We start from the raw sequence: 11,936 nt of genomic DNA, 5'->3' as shown, positions 1-11,936 counted from the left end.
GGCGTGCAATCGATTGGAGAAAGAAATGTTATTCACACGCGCTGTGAGAATCGGCTTGATCAAAGCTTTCATTCGTGTTTGTGAAGAATGCTGCTTTTGTTTAGCGACCATTTGCAAGTATAGAGCACACGAACAAGTTGACACATTTGCACGGAGAAACGCCTTGCTCAATATAAATTAGGGACACTCGATAATGCGCGTCCGGCCAGCCTATGGATTCTAATGAATGACGATGGCGAAACGACCACGATGGCGTGGCGATGGCTGCGTGATGACTGCATGAGCGCAAGGCAATGACAATGACAGAATGACCGCGTAGAATGACGACACTGGGATCACTACGGCAGAAACATGACGCCTGTAACAGGCACGAATACGTTACGACGAGTGTATGACTTAGACAGAATGACGACGACAGCATGATGACACTGGAATCATGACAATCACGGCGATGGAAAGATCACTATGCGGCATGACGACGACTGTAGGCGACGACGGCATGACGACAATGGGATGACGAAGCTGGAATGACAACGGCGCAATGACGATGACTAAAAAAAATACGGAGGCGTGACGACAAAGGTATAACTACCATACGATGACTACACTGAAACCACCACGACAGAATGACAACGATGAAACAATCACGATGGCATGACGACGAGTCTGTGGCACCCGACGCAATGACGACGACATGACAACGAAGTCATGACGACCGAGTGAAGACGGCGGAACGATGGCGACGACATGGCAACGAAGGAATCGTTACGATGGCATGTCGGCGATGAAATGAGGACGACGGAATGGCGACGACTGCGTGTTTGAGCTCACGTCCGCGCCTACGTGTATGACCTACCGCGCTCGATCTGCACTATATCCGGTACCGGCAGGTCATGCAACATAATGTAAGAGGTAAAGAAATTAATGAGAGCAGCATTCCGGGCAAGTTGGTAATCCATTGCTTAAATGATATTGCGCGACATAAAAAACGACACGGACGTGAGAGAAGACGACACACCAAGCGCAAACTTTCAACTAAGTTTATTGTGCCACTGCGTCATTTTATACATGGCAGGCAACGTAGATCGCGCATGCGCTTACAAGGAAATGAAGTGCGAATTCATGTAACATGGTTACGTGTCATGTGATGCCTCGTCCAAGTAACGTAATTCTTTTTCTGTGAGAGCCAGAGACGGGAAGCTAACACACGCATCACCCAATTTCGCGATCATCTGCGCTTCAGATATCTCACGGATGAGTGCGTGCTGCCACGGGAAACAATCGTGCATTGATCCTCAAGAGGCTTGCACCCATGATCGCGACAGTGGATCGCCAAGAAACCACCAGAGTGACTTGTTTTTATCCTGCTTAGACCGTGACATTTCTTTACAAGTGCAAGGCACTGCAGTTTTTAAAACATTTAGATACGTTGATGACTTTTTAATTTTCATTGACTGCTCTTCTGATGCCTTCATTCTGGAAGCTAACAAAGCGTTAGAAACGTCTCAGAAGTGCTTAGTCCCCCTTGAAACTACTCATGAGATGCCGGTAGATAGGTCTCTTCGTTTTCTTGATCTTCGCCTGAATTTCCAGGACAGCCACACGTGTTGGTCGTATGAGCCGCGAGCCAACAAACCACTTCTGCCGTATACGTCCGCACATTCTAAGCTTGTTAAGCGGGCCATTATCAGTTTGTGCTTCAAGAATGCCCTTAGCAAGTCCTGCTGTCATGTTGTGGACGTAAGCTTAGAAGCGCAAACTTTACGGTTGTCCTTGGCTGGATATCCTAGGGTGATGCTAGTGTCTGTCGCGGAACGCATCTTAAGAGAAGCGCGATCCAGTACGCAGAAGTCAGTTGCCGATGCCCCTGCTGGCATACGCCCTAAAGTAAGTGTCATACCTTACATGCACGGGATATCCCAAAACTTGAAAAAGATTGCCCAAAGGGCGAATGTAAGAGTTGTTTTTTCTGCTCCCGACAAGCTCGGCAGGCTTTGCAGGCTGACGGATCCAAATGCCGTCCCTTCCGATAAATGCAGAAAGCATCACCGAAAAAAGTTTGTCGAGTGTGTACACCGGGTGGTGTACAACCTCCCGCTTTCATGTGGGAAGAAATATATCGGACAAACTGGGCGTTGCCTCAATGATCGGCTCCGCGAACACAGCAACAATGTAAAAAACGGCTCTGGTGGTTTCTTGGCTATCCACTGTCGCGATCATGGGTGCAAACCTCTTAAGGATCAATGCACGATTGTTTCCCGTGGCAGAACGCAGCTCATCCGTGAGATATCTGAAGCGCAGATGATCGCGAAATTGGGTGATGCGTGTGTTAGCTTCCCGTCTCTTGCTCTCACAGAAAAAGAATTAAGTTACTTGGACGCGGCGTCACATGACACGTAACCATGTTACATGAATTCGCACTTCATTTCCTTGTAAGCGCATGCGCGATCTACGTTGCCTGCCATGTATAAAATGACGCAGTGACACAATAAACTTAGTTGAAAGTTTGCGCTTGGTGTGTCGTCTTCTCTCACGTCCGTGTCGTTTTTTATGTCGCGCAATATCATTTAAGCAAAGGTAAAGAAAGCTTCACTTTAAAGTGACAAGTGAGAAAAATTATGATGGAGACGTACAACTCACATTGCTATCCTGTACATTGTGAAATGCAACCGTATATATTGTTATATCCGCCATCCGATTGGCCCACATGGCTACTAGGGCCTCTCTGATACTTAAAATGCCTCCGTTATAGACAGTTTTATCGAGCACACCGCCATTTTGCAACGACAGTGCCATCTATCGGGCAGCGCCATGCTAGTATGTGACATCGCGATGAAAGTTGCAGAGCAAACGTGCTGATGACGTCGAGTGGCAAGTTTGCGCGTTTTTCCTGTGTGGTTTTAACGAGTTTTTGCGATTGGAAAACGTCTTAGCGGGTCGTATTAAGCTTTCAGCTTCGATATATGGCCGCAATATTGAACGCGACGGGCCTACAGAGAGGCGGTGCCAGAGCTCTGCCCGCAATGGAAATAGGAATCGAGTCAGGACATGTCCATACGTAACATACGTGCGTTACTATAGTGTTTCTATTAAGGTATTACTCTATTATGGTATCATTCGTGTGACAGTAATCAAAGGTGCCACTGTGCGCGATGTGGTTCCCCGCACCAGCGTACATACGGGTCGAGATAACTTGCGAAGTTCCGAGGAAACACCTTTTGCTAACTTTCGTGCTCCTAATGTTTTCGCGGTGTGATTTTCTAAGCATTGTTTACGGGGCATCAAGGGTTACAAAATAAAGAACTGAAAAACAGCTTGAGCGAAAGAGCCTTCAACGTGAAGTGGCCAATAAATCGACCTGGTGACAGTGGCGCATGCGTAGGCGCCCGCGCGCCTACGCATGCGCAGATTGTGCGGGGCAGATCGCACGCGTCGAAACGCGGCGTGAGCACACATTTCCTCGCGAGACAAATATCGGAGCTATGGCTGCCTCACAAAAATACGAAACGATGTCTACCAAGGAGAAAATGATGAGCTAAATGGGCCCGCGTTGCCGCGCGTCTTGTAGTTTGAAACCGCCATTCCTCGCGAGGCGCGCGAGCTATCGCGCGCCTGCAAGCTTTCGCGCAGTTTGGCCTTTAAGTCTCGTGTGGCGCCTGTGCAAAGGCACGTCGACTACTCGAGAGAACTGAAAAAAAAATTCATGCAGAAACTCCTCTCCGAGTTGTCTAAGCATGCGTAAGCATTGCGCCACTTGCTCATCTCCATGCAGCCCAATGTCATTGTTATTGTTATGAAACTTGATCAGGCCAGTACTATCGACAGCGCAGTGGCGACACGAACTGGTGCCGGCAGCGGCGGAAGTAGCATTGATGAAGCAAGCAAGGTACTTCAGCTGGCGGCACCTAGTGCGGTCATGACGTTCCGATCATTGTAAGTCGTTATCGCTCTTTAGCGCCTTATCCATCCGCGTCGAGCCATTACGAACCGTGACCAAACGCACAAAGGCGGCGGCTTCCTATGGCACCGCCGCGCATGTTGCACCTTGAGAGCCATCTGCGATGCTGACAAAGAGTGCTTTCTGCTCATAGCTTCGCGCGCGGTGTTCTGGACGCTTACTTAGTGTATAGGAGAGGGACGGTGCGGGCCCGTATCTTGAAAACAATCTGCGAAAGTGGCAGAGGGAGGCGTGTGCTGAGAGCTCCGAGAGCGCTGTATTCTCGCCGCTTCGTTGCCGTTGAAGTGAGAGGCAGCGCCCCCAATTCGCTCGCTATAGCGAGCGAATTGACGTTTGCGCTGCCTCTAAGAACTCAAGGAAGAAAAGGAGGAAATAGGGTATTGAGGTTACTCCTTTAGGGGAGGAACTGATCTGCCACAATGGTTCCTCCCCTTAGGGCTTAAGTGCGAGGGGATGAACTGTTACTCCCCATGCGGTTACTCCTTCGAGGACTAACTGTTGCCCTTTTCCGATGCTCCTCAAGGGAGTAACGGTTATTCTTTCCGATGCTCCGCAAAGGTGGAATTAATGACACTAGGCATTTATACCCTGATAAAAAAATTACTGAACTGAAAGAGAAAAGAGAACAAAAAGGCGCCCAAAAGCGGGGTTCGAACACACGCCCTCGCAAGTTAGGTACTCTAACCACTTCACCACGGCAGGCCGGTTGACCCGATACCATAATAAGACAAGGTTATCAGCAGCGAAACGCAGGTGCGGCAATATAAAAGCGACTCCGCATTTTGTGCGTGCTATGCGGGAAGAGTCTAACGCTGCGTGCACTGGCAACAATAAGCTACTGCGAAAACAAATCAGCCCGAGTATTCTTAGGGTGACTTGAACTGCGGCACTACGCGATGTGTACATGCAGCGAACTCAAACGGGGGGCGCACAAGACAACAGAGAAGGCCAATTCCTCTGTCGCTTAGTGTGCCCCGTTTGAGCTACACATCGTTCCAGTTAAGCTCGTAATCTCCTTGGAACGGAAAGAACTTAGGTACTGTTGACCAAGAAAATCTAGCAGTCTATCAATGACTCGCGCGTTTAATGTGTATCGCTCACTTATGCTGTGCGCACGGAGGGCGTGACTCTTCACATTCCAGCTTTTAAGTTTCACCCAATTTTCTCACGAAGAGGCAAAGTGCTGCTTTGCATTCAATAGACAGTGCACCAACTTCGAACTATTGACGATTTATAGACAGTACCGTTTTCGCCGCATCACTCCACGAAACGAACAAAAACAATGCAATTTGTGGGGAGTAACTGTTGTCGTTTGTCCTCCCGTTACTTTCTTTCCGACCAGGGACTAAACACTTACTCTCCGAAATTTGCACACGGCACGCACATTCATGCAGTTAGTCCTTTAAGGGACGAAAGCGCACTTTTTAGGACTAACTGCCCAGTTATTCCCGTTTCCCCTGGGATTGAAATAAATAAATTATAAATTAATGAAATTTGATGAAAAACAACTTGCCGCAGGTGGGGAACGATCCCACATCTTCGCATTACGCGTGCGATGCTCTACCAATTGAGCTACCGCGGCGCCGTCTTCCCATCCACTTTCTGGGGTATTTGTGCGTTACTACTAGAAGTAACCCTGGCAGTCTTAGCCAGTGCCACCACTCAGACCTTGGCGGCAGATATGGACCATCCTTTCTGCCGTGTAACGTCCTTTTTTCGCGTAATGCGAAGACGTGAGATCGTTCCCCATCTGCGGCAAGTTGTTTTCTAATCCAATTTTAATTTCATTAATTTATAATTTATTTATTTCAATTAGTGCAAGTAATCTCCCTTGCGTTTTTCTTGGTGTGTTTGTTTGATGGCTTCTTGATGATATGATTAATAAAAATCTGGTCCCTCGGTTAACTCGCTTTCTTCGTGTTCATAGCATAGCGAGGGTCTCGAATCCGGCAACACTGATGCCTTAAGGTAGCGCGTGCGAGAGAGAGAGAGAGAGAGAGAGAGAGAGAGAGAGAGAGAGACCAGTTGCCTTCACCCAAAAAGGTCGCGTAACCCGCCGTGGTTACTTAGGGGCTATGGTGTTCGGCTGCTGAGCACGAGGTCGCTTGATCGAATCCCGGCCACGGCGGCCGCATTTTGATGGGGGCGAAATGCGAAGACATCCGTGTACTTAGATTTAGGTGCACGTTAAAGAACCCCATGTGGTCGAAATTTCTGGAGTCCTCCACTACAGCATGCCTCATAATCAGAAAGTGGTTGTGGCACGTAAAACCCCATAATTTTTTTGTTTAAAGATCACGTAATCGTGACACCTGGGGCAGAACGGATGTTCCCCATCATCCGCCATGTTTTGTGAGTGGTGGCGCTGGCTCACACTCCCAGGGTTAGTTGTCGTAGTAACACATAAATACGCCAGAAAGTGGATGGGAAAACGGCGCCGCGGTAGCTCAATTGGTAGAGCATCGTACGCGTAACGCGAAGACGTGGGATCGTTCCCCACCAGCGGCAAGTTGTTTTTTCGTCCACTTTCATTGCCATTACTTTCTTATTTCTTTAATTCTATTGGTAAATATAAGTAATTTCCCCTACGTTTTCGTTGGTGTGTTTGTTTGTTGGCTTCTCATGATATGGTTAAGTGAGAAGAAGAGCACATGAAAGCAGCCTGGCAGCCAACGAAAATTCGTGACGTAGCGTTTTCTCGGTTGTTTACAATCCTTCCTTGTTGTCGATGCCGCGAGGTGCTTCGTTTTGCGGTTGGCTGCACGCACGTACTTTAAAATTGACTTTAACTATGTCCTGAGCTATATTAAATTATGGGGTTTTACTTGCCAAAACGACGATCTGATTATGAGGCACGCCGTAGTGGGGGACTTAGGTAATTCGGACCACCTGGGATTCTTTGCCGTGCACCTAAATCTAAGTAAACGGGTGTTTTCGCATTTCGCCACCATCGAAATGCGGCCTCCGTGGTCGGGATTCGATCCCGCGACCTCGTGCTTAGCCACCCGACACCCCACTAAGCAACCATGCCGTGTTCTAAGCTATATTCCTCGTCGATATTTTGCAGGAGATGTATGTGTGCCCACATAAATCGATCTAATGCGTTATCTCCACTTTAAATTTTTTAGTCAGTACTCGTTTAAGCAAGAAACGTGCGCATACTTAAAATGAAGCTGCAGATTGACGTGAGCTTTGATTATTATCACTCCGATGTACCCGACAGACTGCTGAGGCTTTCATTTATACATTCCGAGCCTGTGATGAATTTGTGATTCAAGCGATTTCACGCAAGATTACCTGTCAAAGTGGCTTTCAAAACTCGGGTTATAGAATGGTGACATTAAGTTTTAAGATGCGGAAGTGACTTTACGTGCGCTTGCGTGTAAAGTCTTGCATATCGAGCACTTGAGCAAATGGGCAACACTACAAGTATCGTAGTCAGTCCCTTCGTATTCTAAAAGAAAAAAAGATAAAGATGCGCTGCTTTATTCCGATTCCGATCGTCATGTTCAATCTGGCATGCTCATGTGGACTTAGATAGCAGAAAAAAATTAGCACGGTGCCAAAGGTAGATAGGTGCTGTTCTGACATTAGACATCTCCAAAGCCTACGACAGTGTAGAATACTTTATTTTATTGGATATATTTCGAAATCTAGGGTTTCCAAAGGAGAGAGAGAGAGAGAGAGAGAGAGGAATATAGGAAGGCAGGGATGTTAACCAGTCAAGGGTCTGGTTGGCTAAGGGAGAAGGGGAAGAGAGAGAGAGAAGGGAGAGAGAATGTGTAGATACGTGTACTGATAGAATTTCCAAATTACCTTTTAAACTGAGTATGTGAATTTTTAAGTGGGTGGAAATTTTACTTCTGTCTAAGAGGCTTTTCTTCGAGCATATATAATCAATCACCAGGTGTTCCTCAAGGAGCTGTCACTTCTCCATTATTATTTAACGTTGTCTACTTCCGGTTAACGCGGAAGTAGAGACTGCGAAGTGTGTCCCTGTTTTCTTCTTTCCTTGTCGCGAGGTTCTATTTGAGAGGCGACTCATCCACCGTATCCCATTGGCTTTGAAGGCAAACCGTCTGGAGCTTTGGGGCAGCTCTCGGAGCAACACAGCCCGCGGTCCCCTCAGTTCCACCACCCCATCTAGCATCTTGTGGTTTGTGGACGCTTGATTGCCTTCGTTCTGTGTATTTATACACATTGATATCTACACTTTCGTACATTTGTATCGAGTGGTATTTTTATGAAAAGTACAACTTTCAGCCTTGCCATGCTTTTTGATACGCTTGTGACCCTGACCTGCCATCACCGATTAAACGCCTTTCCGTTCCCTGCACTAGTTGATCGAGCTTAGTCTAGTGGATATTTTAAAGCAGCAACGCCTGAAATAAAACAGACAGAGGAATGGAGCACGGATGTCGTAATAGCTGGAAAGACAAAAGTTTCTACTGAAGAACCGGCAATATATCGCGCTGACTCTGAGCTTATTAGGAATGAGAGATTTCAGGAAAAAAAAAAAACTTTTTTCAGACAATGCTTGATAGAAGCGATGGCCATTAAGATTTGCACGACAATCGCCAATACGGTCACTAATTCACAAAATGTTATTGAATACGCTTCTTTTTAAATAGTTGATTTAGGGGACATGTTGTATTCGCAGAATTCAACTCAGCCAGTGCTCAAAGCGTAGCATTTTGCTTGAAACGGTGCCCCGTGTTGACAAAAACCCCTCACGCTAGAATTTTTCGTAAAGGGGAATCCTATACAATCTTGATGTTTGGCCTATCATTTGAATAGGCGTACGACCAATGGAAAAGAACGCTTACCAACGAAAAGCTTTCTGAATGCGGGCTGGGATGCCCAGCATAAGTTTTGAAGAATACGGTCTCAAAATGGTGCCAAAAAATGCGTTGCTGTTTCAGTGCCAATTTTCCCGTACTGTACTTTTTGGCACTGCAACTAAATACATTTCGCGGAGCATTCTGAGTTTGTATTTTTCAAAATTGGGGCTGGACGCCATGGCCCATATTCACAAAAGATTCTTACATTCAAATTGTTCGTGAGAGGGAATTTCAGCCAGTCTTGGTGCTGGACATAATATTAGCGTAAGCGGCTGGCCATTGGCGAAGAATACTTAAGAACGAAAAGCTTTGAGTTCGGCCCCTATGTGTCTAGCAAAAGGTGCTGCGGTGCAGGCTGACGCCAAAACACAGCGCTCCGATCGCTCACATGCGGACGGACCATGAGGGGCGTCAGTCTACGCCTGCGCAGTCGATGGCGGCTAGATTAGACCTACAAAGTGCCGGAAGAGGCTAAGAGCGCTTGGCATATAAAAGACACGAAGAGCTTTTGTCATACGTCCCGTCTGCATAATAGATGTCAGTACTCTTGTCTCCACATCTCCGTGTAGAGGAAAAGCTAACCTACATTGGTTTTAAATAATTGACCTAGATTAAGGAAAATATTTTAGCTATCGTCAATGATAACTAACGCTCGGTACATTCACCGACTCAACGCCGAGCACTGTCCGACTCCAGCAAGGCGCAGCCAGCGGCGTAAGTGCATTGATGCGTCCCCCCTTTCACACGAAGGCTTTTTCCCAAAGGCTCTTCCATCAGACGTCTGGCCTGTTGCAGCCAGAGTCGACGGCCGCTCCCTCCCTCGCAAATACGATCGTCTTGGCCCTTCGCTTTATAGCGCTGACGCCTGAAAGGTGATAATGCGTGAAAGCCTTTGGTTTGGTTCGCTCTCGTACTTACGTTTCGGCAGGGTCCTTCAATTCGGGCTTATCTTTTGCGGTGTTCTCTCTTTCTCCCATTTCCCTCACGCTTAACTTATATTCTTTCGTGTCTCAGTGGGGAAATAAGCGAGCCAGTGCGTGCATTTCTTTCTTGAGGCGCCAGTGGCGGGAAGTCGGGCGAGAGCTCGTTTCGTCGAACTGAATGCTAGGGTGTGCGTTCCATGCTTTCTTGCGCAAAACATGGTCTAGCGGAAGTACGACTGTTTGTCCGAAATCGCCATGGTTTGACGGCAAGGTCTCGTGGCCAAGTTGTGCGATTTAGTGCACCTCGTTCAGGCATGCAATTCCTGCGCCTAACGAAAAGTGCTGCGCTGTGTCGATATAGAAGTTTTAGAGTGAATGCTCCATGAAATGGATGACATGCCAGCCTAGCTAATTGGGAAAAAAAAAAGGAACCAAACATTTGCGTCATAGTCTTCCCTTCCGATCAAATTTTACAGAGCATGTTACAGTAAGAGGGGATAATCGCGCTAAACTAATATCAATCAATCAACTAATCGTTTTTTGTTTCAGTGGGAACAGCTATCAAGCCTTCGTATACAGATGCACTTAAAAAATAGGACAAGAGAGAATGTACAGCAAAGGGCGAAGTAAGCGAGAAATGGGTGTGAAAGCGAGGTAACTGACAACAACAACAATAACAACACCACCACCACCAACAACAACAACAAGGCTTATTTCCATCCCTAAAGATTGTGACTGGCGAGGCAGGAAACAAAGCGACTACCTAATGCTTGAAGACGTTCCCGCCCACTGTACACGAGGCAGTGGTGAGGGACTGCGCTTGCAATTGTTTCATCATGCAATGCTAAAACAAAAACCATTAATGGCACGCTAGACACAAGCACAAAAAACAACTGTAGCGAGAAATATGGTCATTCGTCGGTAGAGAACACTGGTTACGAATAACGATACAATTATAAGAATTACAGCACTACATAAAGCAAATTGCAATAAGACATAGATAGTTGTCAGCATATAGAGGACAGTGGTTACCAAAGTATTTGAAAGTGACTTGTACGATAGCCTTGAAGGTATTTTTTTAAACTATAGAACAACGTTATCAAAGATGAACAATTTGACTTGAGAAAAAAGCGGATCCACCGAGTTAGCACTCCTAAAGACCATACTGAATAACTGAAATGGGATTGTTCGCGATAGGGATATTTATTGACCTAAGAAAAGCGTTCGACGCTGTCAGCCAGAGGGTCTTGATAGCTAAGTTATCTGACTACGGGGTGCGCGGCACAGCCTTCAACCTAACAGATTACTTTACTAACAGAACTCACTGTGTAAAGATTGGAAAATTACACTCCGCAGTAATAAGTGTTAAGTACAGGTTGGGCCTCAGGGTTCAGTTTTGGGCCCTCTATTATCCATAACTTATATTAATGACCTTTGCAACATTCCGAACTTGCCTAAACTTACTACTCACGCAGGTAACACAAATATATATAGTTTTTCTGGCGCCAACATGTCGCCCCCGCGTGTATGCCGCCTGGACAGCGTCGAGGGAAGCTCAGCGCCTTCCTATCACATTCAATGTTTTGCCCCTAGGGTGAAACTGCCAAATTTATTTATTTGTTGATTTTTCAAAAGTATATACACACTGAATTCTTGCCTAAAGACCTGTTTAAAGCAAGATATTTTTTCACACACTGCTGTTCTTGCCGTTTTCGCTATTCAAAATCAACTTATTACAACGACATGCCTGAACGAGCGCTGCCTTCCTTGAAGATGCAGCGCGAACAAGTAGGATGTGACCGCGATTGGAATCCCGCCTGGCGTTTTACTTTGTCGCGTCGAGTCAGAGACGACGTGAGTGGACCCGGCTGAACGCGGCGCGTAAAACGTTGTTCCGCATACTGATGCCCTTTGAGTTTTTTACAGCGCACATAAATGTAGATTCCAGTCATTGGACCCGCTTGGCCGTTTTACTGCTGCCCCGTTAAAGCGCTTCTGGCCATCGACGTTTTTACGGGACCGGCAGGCAAGGCGCGCGCGTGCCCCGGTGTTCGTCGAGCGGGTTCTCGGCGAGCGCTTTTCGAAGCGGGCCGTTCGTGCTTCTTTCGGCCACTTGGACAGCCGACTGATTACGCTGGCGCCTCGAGTTGAAACGGTGTATTTTTTTGTCTTCGATAGTCGCTATGCTCGCAGTATTCGTGGAAACGAAACCCA

The 11,936-nt window shown here is 46.9% G+C and overlaps 1 non-coding gene across 1 annotated transcript; it reads right to left on the bottom strand.

Moving 5' to 3' along the window:
* Positions 1 to 5,468: 5,468 nt before the first annotated feature.
* TRNAT-CGU (transfer RNA threonine (anticodon CGU)) lies at positions 5,469 to 5,540 on the bottom strand. The gene has a single exon. It is a non-coding gene; the product is annotated as a tRNA-Thr (tRNA).
* Positions 5,541 to 11,936: the final 6,396 nt, after the last annotated feature.

The sequence above is a fragment of the Dermacentor andersoni genome, chromosome 1 (genome assembly GCF_023375885.2).
Source record: "Dermacentor andersoni chromosome 1, qqDerAnde1_hic_scaffold, whole genome shotgun sequence".
Taxonomy (NCBI): domain Eukaryota; kingdom Metazoa; phylum Arthropoda; class Arachnida; order Ixodida; family Ixodidae; genus Dermacentor; species Dermacentor andersoni.
The sequence above is the reverse complement of the archived record's forward strand: the minus strand, read 5'-3'. Positions and strand labels throughout refer to the sequence as shown.